The sequence below is a fragment of the Macadamia integrifolia genome, chromosome 7 (assembly GCF_013358625.1).
Source record: "Macadamia integrifolia cultivar HAES 741 chromosome 7, SCU_Mint_v3, whole genome shotgun sequence".
Lineage (NCBI taxonomy): Eukaryota > Viridiplantae > Streptophyta > Magnoliopsida > Proteales > Proteaceae > Macadamia > Macadamia integrifolia.
The window spans coordinates 24937695-24949916 of record NC_056563.1 but is presented as its reverse complement, the minus strand read 5'-3'; the positions used below and the strand labels follow the sequence as shown (position 1 = coordinate 24949916).

The window sequence follows — 12222 nt, the reverse complement described above, 5'->3', positions numbered from 1 at the left end:
CCGAGACCGAGACCGGGCTGATTGATCGGTGGCCTTATCTGAACCCTAACACACACGGAGATGAACCAGGTGAGGGATGGGTTGGTTTATTTTGGGAATGTTTATTATTCTAGAATTGCTCGCATGTGTAGGTTTGTACATATTTATTATATTGTTCACATAATGACGATGATCTATCACATGTTACATTTTTATTTAATTGATATGAGATGTTTATGAATATGTATGGTAGGATCCGGTGTGGCCGAGGTGGTACCGATACCGTGATCGTCGTGTGTTTGTTATATGTATGAGACTGAATCCGGCGTGGTCGAGGTGGTACCAGTGCCGTGATTGCAGTATGTTTGTTGCATTCATACATTGATTATGTGCATTAGAGTTAGTTGTAGTCATGGATTACACCTTGTGGCCGATGTGTTACCGGTATCGTGTGCTCCGGGACAACATTTGGAAATGGATACGCTTCGTGGCCGACGATTGGTACCGGTGTTGCATAGTCCATACTCAAGTATTATATGCATGTTAGATTAGGTAAACGGTCTCGGATTACACCTTTGTGGCCGATGTGTTACCGGTATCGTGTAATTCATACTAACTGTATCATTACGAAGGCATGTAGCATATATGTGGTTAGGTATCACCCCTTATGCTACGAACTCTTGCCAACAGGGTTTAAGGTGTTGGATAACCCATTGTGGTATGTTCGATGTGCCTTTCCGGAATGCCACACCTACGGTACGATGTGATTGTTGCCAAAAGCGAGAACCTGTCCGACGTGGCCGATGATGTACCGGTGCCGTGACTGCCAGGAGGGGGTTATCAGGGGTTTGTTGGGTGACCCATGGACGCATACGGGGACCGGCAGGCTTCTATTCACGACTAGGGTTTGTATCCCTACATAGTCGATGGTGGTTCCGAAATGAGGAATATAACCTAATGTGCTGTAGTAGCATTTACCAAACTTAGTTGTATTGTTAGGTGGATAATAAAATAAATGAAATGCATCACAAGCATCATGGACTATGTGTTTAATTTCTGTTATCATGCATCATAAATTATTACTGCGATTGTTTTGCTTGGATGTGCTTAAACCCCACCCCACTGAGCAAGTTGGAAAGCTCACCCCATGTATACACACTTTTTAGATGATGTAGGTACGGTCGTGCCTATGGCTAGTGATTCTCTTTCCTCCGGACCCAAGTACGAAATGAGCAACTGGTGGATGCCGGAAACAGAGGAGCATGGCCAGGACTGTGCTTGTAACTTTTGTGCATACGTGGCACCATGAGGTGTTTGGCGTATTGTTGATTTTTTTGATACAGGTCTGTGGATATTATGTTTTTAAAATTGACATGTGTAAGTCTTAAAGGATTGTAAACAGAATAACTCAGTTATTGATATTATGTTATCATTAGATATTTCCCCATTTATTTTGGTGATTCCGCTATTATACTCTGATTCCGCTGTTTTTGGTTGGTTTGTGATATGAGATTGTGAAATGTTAAGGTACTGCTATCAGAGATCCTGGTAGGTTTATAAGGCAGGTACATGACCTACTCACACCGCCGGTATTCCTAAGGGTAAGTTGGTTTACTGGAAGTGGGGTGACACAAACCTAGCTTTCCTATCTTGTTAATTTCTAAATCGGGCCTTGAGCTGCTATTTTTGTCATTTTTTGTGCTGTTGATTTGAAGATTTTGGCCGTTCGATTAAATTTATTTTTATGTATTTGTTCTACTTATGGAATGGAGCATCTGACTATAATCTTATGTTGATATGTTGTGTGGATGTGAAGATATGTCATTGTTATTATAGTTCTAGAACAAAACTTTCTATTTTCATTCCTTTGCTGATAACTTGTGTTGAGACTGACGCTATCGGGATTAACGCTAGTTCCCTGGACCGATAGGGTCAATTTTGTCCTATCGGCCCAGTATTTTAAGTTAGGGTTACTTCTTTATGTCTTGGGGGTATTCTTGTATTTTCATTCTTATGAAATAATATTAAGGTTAGGGAAAACCTGTGATCAAACCATTCTAGTAAGATCGCAAGTCTCTTCTCATCTTTTGAGAGTCTCGTTCGGTTGTACCTCTCTCTTCTCTCTTCTCTTATTCTCTTCTCTCTTTCTTTTGGTTTGATTAAAAGGCATCTGGAATTGTAACATGATATCAAAGCCTCTGTAATCAAATCAAGCTTTTCAAAATCCTCCTTGCTGATCTCGGTTTTGCACTGAAATCTTTTGGTGTGTAACCACCTATTGCTGCATCTACTATGGATTAAATCACATGGAGTGATTTATTTGGTGTATGGATCGTGCTCTATTGGTATTATGCTGAAGATTTGAAGAACTTGAACCGCAGCTATCTTCTTCTTTCTTTTATCGAACCCGGGTCTCTTGGGTGAAAGCCAGATATCCAGTCGCTGTGGTTCAGGTTGGTTTGCTATTTTTCTTGGTATTTTTGGGTAAAGTATTTTTAGGTGAAGTATTTCTGGGTGAAAGCCAGATATCGGCGACTCTATTTGTGGGTGAAGTATCTCTGGGTGAAAGCCAGATATCGGCGACTCTATTTGTCTACTTTATTTTTGGTTCTCATGGCTGAGATCAAGTTTACTACCTCTGTGACTATTGCATCTGCCTCGGACAATGTCAATGTCCAAATTACTTCTATTAAGCTCAAGGGAAGCTCGAATTACCTACTTTGGTCGTCTCAATCTGTGAAGGTTTACTTTATGGCCAAGGATAAACTTAAGTATACTACTTCTGATTCTCCTTCATCATCTGACAAGGGTTATGATGAATGAATGAAGGAGAATGCTTTGATTTTAATCTGGTTATGGAATAGTATAGAACCAGATGTCGTTGCCAATGTCATGTTTCACTACTGCAAAGGGAGTATGAGACGATTTGAAGGAAACTTACTCTCAAGAAAAGAACATGACCCGTATCTATGATATTTATGAGAAGTTGTTCCAGTTTCGCCAGTCTGACAGATCTCTTTCAGAGTATTATAGTACTTTCAGGGGAATGGTTGAAAAACTTAATGTTTTCCAGCCCTTGACTACAGACATTGACAAATTGAAAGCTCAGCAGAATGAGTTTTTCATTTCCAAATTTTTGGCTAGTTTGAATAATGATTTGAAGGCATTGAAGGGCCATTTACTTGCAAGCGATACTATTCCTACTATGAATGACACTTATTCTCAACTGCAGCGTATCACAACTAAATCTGATCAGTCTTCCAAAGACAATTCTTCCTTCCTTGCCAACCGTGGACGTGGTCGCGATCGGGGGGGTCGTGGATCGACTGGTCTAGGTTCTAATGGACAACCTTCTGATCGTGCAACCCACCAGTGCACTTATTGCGGGAAGCCCAACCATACTATAGAGACTTGTTGGGCAAAGCATGGCAAGCCAAAGTGGGCAACCCAGTTAGCCAATCATGCAGTGTCAGATGATGGTACTGACACAGTGTCTTCCGTTGATGCTAAACCGAGACCTTCTTCAGGAGATTCATCTACCAGTCTGCGCGATAACATCAATTAGTTGCTCCGACGCTTGCACACTCTCGAGGCATTCTCTAATACATCCAATGGTGGGTCTACATCCGCTGCCACCTTAGCTCATGCAGGTACCTCAACCCTCCTTACACTACCTCTATCTCCTGGATCATTGATTCAGGTGCTTCTGCCCATATGACTAGTAAGTCATCACTTTTTAAAACTTTTTCTTCTAGTACTAGTTCTACATCTGTTATTCTTGCAGACAGTGCTTCTACACCGATTCTCGGTCATGGTACTATATCACCCACATCCTCACTGAATTTATCTTCTCTGTTACATGTTCCACAATTCCCTTTAAGTCTTCTTTCTGTGAGCCAGTTAACTAGCTCATTAAATAGCTCAGTAACCTTCTTTCCCTTTTACTGTGTTTTTCAGGATCTTCACACAAGGAAGACAATTGGTGGAGGGCGTGAAAAAGATGGCATAGTTGTCATGGCATCGCCTAGGCGTCGCCAAGGCGGCGATTTGGCATCCTGGCTAAAAAAGAAGTTCATGGCAATGCTACGATTTACGTGACTCACAAATGGCAGTTGCCATTGGCTGATAGGCGTCACTATGGCACAGCCATGGACTCCAGGTCATGCCTAATTCACTAAGCGGTTGATTTTTTGTAAAATGCAGGGTGATTTTGATAGGGCTATGTTGATTTTTGATATCTGATGTTGCTTAATGTTGGTTTTATATGTTATAGGGTATATATTGTAGGTTTGTAGTATGCTAAATAACTTTAGAAAATAGGGGAAATAAAAAAGTAGCATACTAAATAACTTTAGAAAATAGGGAAAATAAAAAAATGACACGGGCGATTTGACCGCCATGGCAACGCCATAATGAGCGATTCATCGCCAAATCGATTAGCCACCCCTCCACCACCTTGGATCGATTTGACGCCGTGACAACTATGAAAGATGGTTTATATTATCTCAACTGTGGTTCTCATACTTCTTCTGCTACTACTACTGCTGTTGGGGATGTGACTCCTTTCCAATGGCACTGTCGTTTAGGACATTTATCTTTAGCTATGTTAAAACTTTTATTTCCTAGTTTTAAGTCTGTGATTAGGTTAGAATATGAGGCCTGTGAATAGGAAAAACATCACCGTGTGTCCTTCCCATCTCGCTCTATCTCGTAGTCCGTCTTTATTTTCCTTAGTCCATTCTGATGTATGGGGTCCTTGCAGAGTTAGTAATAGATTTGGTTTTCGTTATTTTGTGACTTTTATGGATGATCATTCTCGCCTTACATGGCTTTACATGTTAAATGATAGATCTGAATTTTTATCTGTGTTTCAACAATTATATAATGAAATAAAAACTCAGTTTGGCATTTTGATTAAGATTTATCGTTCTGATAATGCTTTAGAATATGCTCAAACTGATATTTTCGATTTTTGTGCCAACCGTGGGATGATACACCAAACCAATTACACCTATACCCCACAGCAAAATGGGGTAGTAGGGCGCAAGAACCAGCATCTACTCAAGGTAGCTCGTTGTCACGGCCTTAGACCTTTCTAAGCAACCGCGCCAGCACTTAGCACTCCCACTAGCACTAAGTCAGCCTAACCACCCTCCTTAAGGGATTTGGGAAGAGAAAAAGTGAACACAAGAGTGAGTTTGAGAAGAATAAACTTGTATTGCACTAGAGAACTCTTAAGTACAAGGCTTGAGAACTCACTTGCTTGGTTGAACACTCTTGGTTGGTCCTTGGTGAGTGCCTTTGCCAAATCAGGCAACACCTATTTATAGGCACCCCAAGTTACAATGGATGATTAAGATATTTACAAATGTCCTCTATCCAATGGTTGGGGAGGAAACTAGAAGCTTCCCACCTCCTTAGTGGAGAACTCTAGAAATCTCTCCCAAAATATCTTCTATAAATATCTGTAATAAAATATCTAAAGTTACTACACCTTTGTAGAAAACTCTAGAACTTGGACCTTACTTAGCCCATTGGCCTAAGTCCATGGGCTTGGTGGGCTAGGCCCGTGGGCCTATATTGGGCAGGTCGTGACATCGTGCTATTATTATTCATATGCATGTTCCTAAGCATTTTTTGTGTGATGGGGTTTTAACTGCATGTCACTTGATTAATCGCATACCATCTTCAATGTTTTCAAATAGGTCCCCTTTTTCTATTATGTTCCCTACTTTGCCAAGTTTTCCTTTTCCTCCCCGAGTCTTTGGCTGTGTGTTTTGTCCATAATTTGCATGTGCAAATAGGTAAACTGTCTCCTAGGTCTACTAAGTGCATTTTTTTTTTTTTTTTTTTTTTTTTTGTTATTCACATACTCAAAAAGGGTATAAGTGCTATGACCCTATTACTCACAGGAACTTTGTTAGTGTCGATGTGACCTTCTTTGAAGGCACATCATTCTTTTCTCCTCAAGTATCCCAGTCTGGTGTGGAGTGGACTTCTCCATCTCCTCCACCCATTCCACTCTCATACCCTTCCCTGATGTGCCCAGTGCCACTAACTCACCTCCTCTTCAGGTTTATCAACGCAAGAAGAAGGTTGGACAGCCGAATGCAGAAATCAATACTCCAGATGATTCACTTCCTCCACTGCCGCCTTTCTCTGGTGAAGCTCCTCCTCCGCCTGATGACTTACCAATTACTCAAAGGAAAGTACACGTTCTTGCACTCAAAAATCTATGGTTTTGTATCCTATTGATAAATTTGTTTCCTTGTCTCATCTTCCCTCTCCCATCCATGGTCTTGCCTTGTCACTTTCTACTAACCCTATTCCCCGCACCCATAATGATGCTCTAACTATTCCTGGATGGAAAGCTGCCATGGATGTAGAAATGGATGCTCTCTTGAGTTGTGGTACCTGGAGTCTGGTAAATTTACCTCCTGGTAAGGATTTGGTGAAGTGTCGCTAGGTGTATACTGTTAAGTATCACTCTGATGGCTCTGTTGAACGGTTGAAAGCCCGTCTGGTTGCCAAGGGGTATACTCAGACATATGGAGTTGATTATTTTGAGACCTTCACCCTGATTGCTAGACTGAACTCTATTCGTCTACTTATTTTTCTTGCTGTCAACTTTGATTGGCCCTTGTTTCAGTTGGATATCAAGAATGCCTTCTTGTATAGTGATCTACAGGAAGAGGTGTATATGGAACAACCTCCTGGTTATATTGCTTAAGGGGAGAATAAATGTCGTGTGTGTCACTTACACAAGGCTATTTATGGACTTAAACAGTCCCCTCGGGCATAGTTTGACAAGTTCACTGCTACCATAGTTACTTGTGGATTTTCTCAGTGTTATTCTAATCATTTTGTCTTTGTTCGTCACAGAGGTGACAAACTGGTTGTCTTGGTAGTTTATGTTGATATTATACTTACTAGTAATGATGAGGCAAGAATTTTTGAAGTGAAAGCTTCTCTTCAGCAACATTTTCAGACCAAGGACTTGGGTCAACTTAATTCTTTTCTTGGGATTGAGGTGATCCGATGCAAGAAAGGGATCAGTCTATCTCAAAGGAAATACGTGCTAGACCTTTTATCTGATGCTGGTATGCTTGCTTCCAGACCTGTTGATATCCCTATGAATCCTCACCAGAAGTTTGGGGTTGATGATGGCAAACCCCTCTAGGATGTGCATCAATACAAGAGTTTGATCGGCAAGTTGATATATCTTACTGTGACATGTCCGGACATCTCCTATGCTGTTGGAGTACTCAACCAGTTCATGCAGTCTCCTCAAAAAGCTCATTGGGACACTGTTGTCCGTGTTCTCCACTACCTGAAGGGTGCTCCTGGAAAGGGGCTAATCTATCGTCCTAATAGGCATATGGAACTAATTGGTCATTCTGATGTTGATTGGGCCGGTTCTACTAGTGATCGGAGATCTACTACGGACTATTGTACATTTGTTGGAGGTAATTTGGTTACTTGGCGTAGTAAGAAGAAGACTACCATTGCCCGATCCAATGCAGAAGCAGAATACAATCTTTACACTTAGAGTTGGGATTTCCCGTGACCAAGCCTATGAAGATGTATTGTGACAACCATGCTACGGTGTACATTGCTAGCAACCCAGTCTTCCATGAAAGGACCAAGCACATAGAGGTGGACTGCCATTTTGTTCATGATGCTGTTCTGAAGAAGCTGATTGAGACCCATTTTGTTCCTTCATTAGATCAGTTACCCGATATGTTCACTAAGTCTCTGTTTGCTCCTAGTTTTCGTAATAGTTGTACCAAGCTAAGCATGGGTATTGTGTATGCTCCAGCTTGAGGGGGAGTGTTAAGACTGACGCTAATCTCTACGGGGAGTGTTGAGACTGACGCTAATCCCAATCGCTAGTTCCTTGAACCGATAGGGTCAATTCTGTCCTATCGGCCCAGTATTTTTAGTTATGGTTACTTCTTTATGTCTTAGGGGTATTCTTGTATTTTCATTTTTATGAAATAATATTAAGGTTAGGGAAAACCTGCAATCAAATCATTCTGGTAAAATCGTAGGTCTCTTCTCATCTTTTGGGAGTCTCATTCAGTTGTACCTCTCTCTTCTCTCACTCTTCTCTTCTTCTCTTCTCTCTTTCTTTTTCTTTTGGTTTGATTACAAGGTATCTGGGATTGTAACAACTTGGAATTCGACCACTGGACTGTCATCCTACTTTTGTTTTTTGCTATAAGTCAGCAAAAGTATATATTGATAATAAAAGACGTACAGGATAAACATCTGGGCATACCCAGACGGGAAAACAACAAGATTGATTTGGACTCCACCTTCGGCATAGCCATCAGCAGAGAACAAAACAATCCATAACCTTATATTACTTGCCCAAAGAGACCACCTTTGGCATGGCCATCAACAAAAACTCAAGGAAAGAAACTTTCAAAATCCTGAATGGTTGTGACTACAGTCACTGAACAAATCTGAAATGACGCCTTTCTATGAAGTCCCAATTAATTTCATTGTGAGCAAACAAAGGACTAAAAGGCCAAGACAAGGATTCTTGCAAAAGCACACCCTTCTTAGCAAGCAGATTCGCTACCTTATTTGCTTATTGGAAACTATGACAAGTCTCCCAAGATACTGATGGTAGGTACATCTTTAGATGAGACCACCTTTGCTGAAAATACCATGGGATGGAATTGTTCATGACACAAATCACAACTGAATTTGAATTGGATTCTATCCACAGCATGTAGCTACCTCTAATCAATGGATGAAGGCGAAAACATAACCAAGAATAGTTGGTTTGAATTCCCAAATGGATAGCAAAGCAGCCAATCGGCAAACCATCCGACTTCCTGAAGATAATTCCCTGCACAAGGATGACCCGGATTTCCCAACGAACAGCCATCTATATTTTGTTCTATCCAGTCTGATTCAGGGATGACCCATTTTACTTCAACAATTCTAAAGGAGGGAGAGGCTAATGGAGAGATCCCAAAGTGTCTTGAAATCACCAAGTCTTCCACAGATATAACTGAACATTTCATCCTTGGACCAGCATCACAGATATCCGAGTTTGGAGTTAATAGGAACCATAGATTGTGAGTTATTTGAGGTGTTAGCTCGCTGGTTGTAAGTCCTACAATTCTGCTTTGGGTGGTGATGTAGAATTAAGGCTGAACCGGGTTGACCCTTCGGACAGTCTAGAACAAGACGAACCAGGACCGATTGGATTTTTGGGTTCAATAGGATCTTTTAGGATTTATTTTATTCGAGAAAGATGTAGTTATTTTATTTTGGAGAATATTTACAATCTTTTATTTTGGTAGTTGTTAGACAAGTATGGAGCTACCAATTCGAGTTTTATTTTCTTTCTAATACTATTTGTCTAGATTTGAGGAGATATAAAGAGATTTTGATTCTATTTCAGTTTAGTATTTTAATTAGGAAGTTTTAATTTCGGTTTAGTATAAAAAGGCATGTAACCCAACTTGTTAAGCAGATTTGAGAATGAATTGAATTGAGTTGATTGTGCCGGTTAGGTACTTCACAATGGTCCAGTGACCTTCCCCCACCCCAGTGCGATTTCTCTCTCTCTCTCTCTCTCTCTCTCTCTCTCTCTCTCTCTCTCTCTCTCTCTCTCTCTCTCTCTCTCTCTCCTCCTTTCCCTTCTTCATGGTTCTGTTTTCCTTTCGCTGTAACTGGCGGTAACAGCAGTCCTTAAGAGTTGCTTAGAACTTTCAAGTGAGGCATCGATCTGACCTAGGATTTTAACCGAAAATATTCCCTCCCTGGCTGACCAAACCCTTAGAGTTTCTTGCCTTAGATCCAACCCTGCTGTGAGAAACTAACCTGGAACCATAACCAGCCATGGACATGTCGCCAGCCTTGTTTCAGAATTTTCCAATCTAATTTGTAACCGCTGGTTCAAGGTATAATGGGCTGCTACTGATAGGGCTGAAGCTTGAGCATTAATCCCTGAAATTTCACTTCATGTTGAGCTCACATAGGTGTGAGATCGATCACCAAAACCCAGACTGGTTCTATCGCCTTTGTCTTTGTCCAAAGGTTGAAGACAAACCAAATCGTGGGTTTTGTGTTAAATCCCCTTATTCTGGTTTCCCATTATACCCTTATAAAGCCTCTTTATACCTCCAAGTCCTTTAATCACCTTTAGTTCCAAATCGGACCCTGAACAATAAATCAAATTCCCACTTGTGTCCACTTTCTTGACTGACCCATTTAACATTAGAAACTTCTGGGTATTTACAAAAGTGGCATTTCCCTTCGCGACATCAGATTAATTACGGAATTGTTATTATTATTTGATATTTGAGTTACTAACTCTTGAGTGGGCCCAGAAGCAATCCAATTCCAATTTTGGGAACCTGGATCCGCATCAGGGGTTATATTGAATATGGTTGTTACTGGGGCCTTATACCACTATTTTGGTATCAAAGCAATGGAGGGGCAGAAAATGAGGTCAACGGCTGCTGACTTCTACTTCTGAGGGTTGATCATGCGGATATGATTCCTTGACATTTCAAAGCTCGAGAACAAGGTCATCTAAGCCAGGGAGAACTGATGATCATAGAGAGGAGATTTGAAGGATATTCTAGAAGACCTAGAGGAGATTTGGAAGATGTTCTAGAAGATCTAAAGGAGATTTGAGTGGGGAATATTCTGTCAAAGATATTCCAGCTACTATAGGAATTGCAGCTATTATGGGAATTGTGGGCTTTCAACCACTGGTTTCTTACTCTCTTTTGTAGGGTTGGATAGATATGCCACAATCCATACATAGCATCTATTCTTTAGTGTTTAGATAGTTTCTATTTTGAATGAAAGCTTAAGTTGTAAGGGATCCTCCTACCATACTAGAGGTGTCCTATATACTTAATTTCTAAACCTGGCCTTAAGTAGGTATTTTTGTGTGCTGATGATTTGAAATTTTGGCCACAAGATTAATTTGATTTTTATGCACTGTGTTATAACTACTGAACAGAGCATGCAACTATAATCCTATGCTGATCTGTTGTGTGATGTGAAGATGTAATTGTTTTTATTTCTGGAAATTAGTTTCTATTTTCACGTTCTGGTACAAACTCCAAAGTTCACCATGACTTCAGGGAACCCAAAATTATCTTTTATTCAAAAAAAGCTCTCCATATCCAAAAGGGAATCTGTCCATAATCTTGCACAATTAGGACTTTTGAACTCCTTCAACCACAATTCACTGTCCTCTGAATTTGCAGCCAAGTAATTCCAACTATTTCATTCTCGTCATTAGTTAAAGACTAGAAACCACGAAGGGAAAGTAGCCTTCGAATCCCATCTCATCTTTGGTAAATCGAGTATGAAGGTAAAAATTAAAACTAATGGAAGACAACTTTTAGTTTCATTACAGGGAGATCAACTGACCATAGACCAACAAAAATTTCAGTGTTCTTCCAATCATCCATGTGCAGTACTTAGCAAACACCCTTTTCTCTTAATGAGGTTTTTTCCCAAGGAAACAATTGCAAGTCAATAGCAGATTGAGGGTACGAATTGTAAAAATGGCCCTATTATGATTAAGAGATAAGTATAAGTAGGCTTACTCTGAAAGAAGGGTTACTTAAGACATCTATAAAGACTCATTGAACCATTGAATAAAAGAAAGAACACCAAGATCTCTTTGGCATAAGCTCGTTTGGTTACATTCCTAGTCGCAGTTTCACTGCTTAAGAGATCTTTCCAACTGTTTTCCTACCCAATCCTTCGTTCGTCACCGCCAAATCCCTGTCCCCCAAACTTGCTGTCTTTGCTGGTCCGGTATTGAAGATTCTAATCATATTTTCTTTGGTTGCCTTTTTTCCTCCTCTATTTGGAAAAAGGTTCTCCGCTTTTGCTGGCCTTGTAAAAGAAGCCCTCTAGCCTCTTGATAGAGAGTGGATCTGGATGGATATGACTTTCATTGGCTCTTCTATTTGTGACATTGCTGGAAGCTTGCTCTCTGCGCCATAATCAACTACAACTAGATGGAGAGAAACCTTCGTAGATGGACATCCAACTCCTACTCTTTTGACATGATTTGGAAGGCCATCTACTATTCTACTTTGAGGTTGGCTCTAAGTTATGGATTCTGCATCACCCTCCTGTAGTCGATACCCCCAAGGAACAAACTCATTGTTGTCTAGTGGGGTCTCCCCCCTCCCCCTACTCCTCCCCTAAAGGTCGGCCTCCCTTCCTTTCTTGGCTTTTTCCCTTTTT

General features: G+C 40.7%; 1 protein-coding gene across 1 annotated transcript in view; it reads right to left on the bottom strand.

The window, feature by feature from the left end:
* Window positions 1-12222, bottom strand: part of LOC122083481 — a 37074-nt gene that overhangs the window by 22389 nt on the left and 2463 nt on the right. The window lies entirely within an intron of this gene.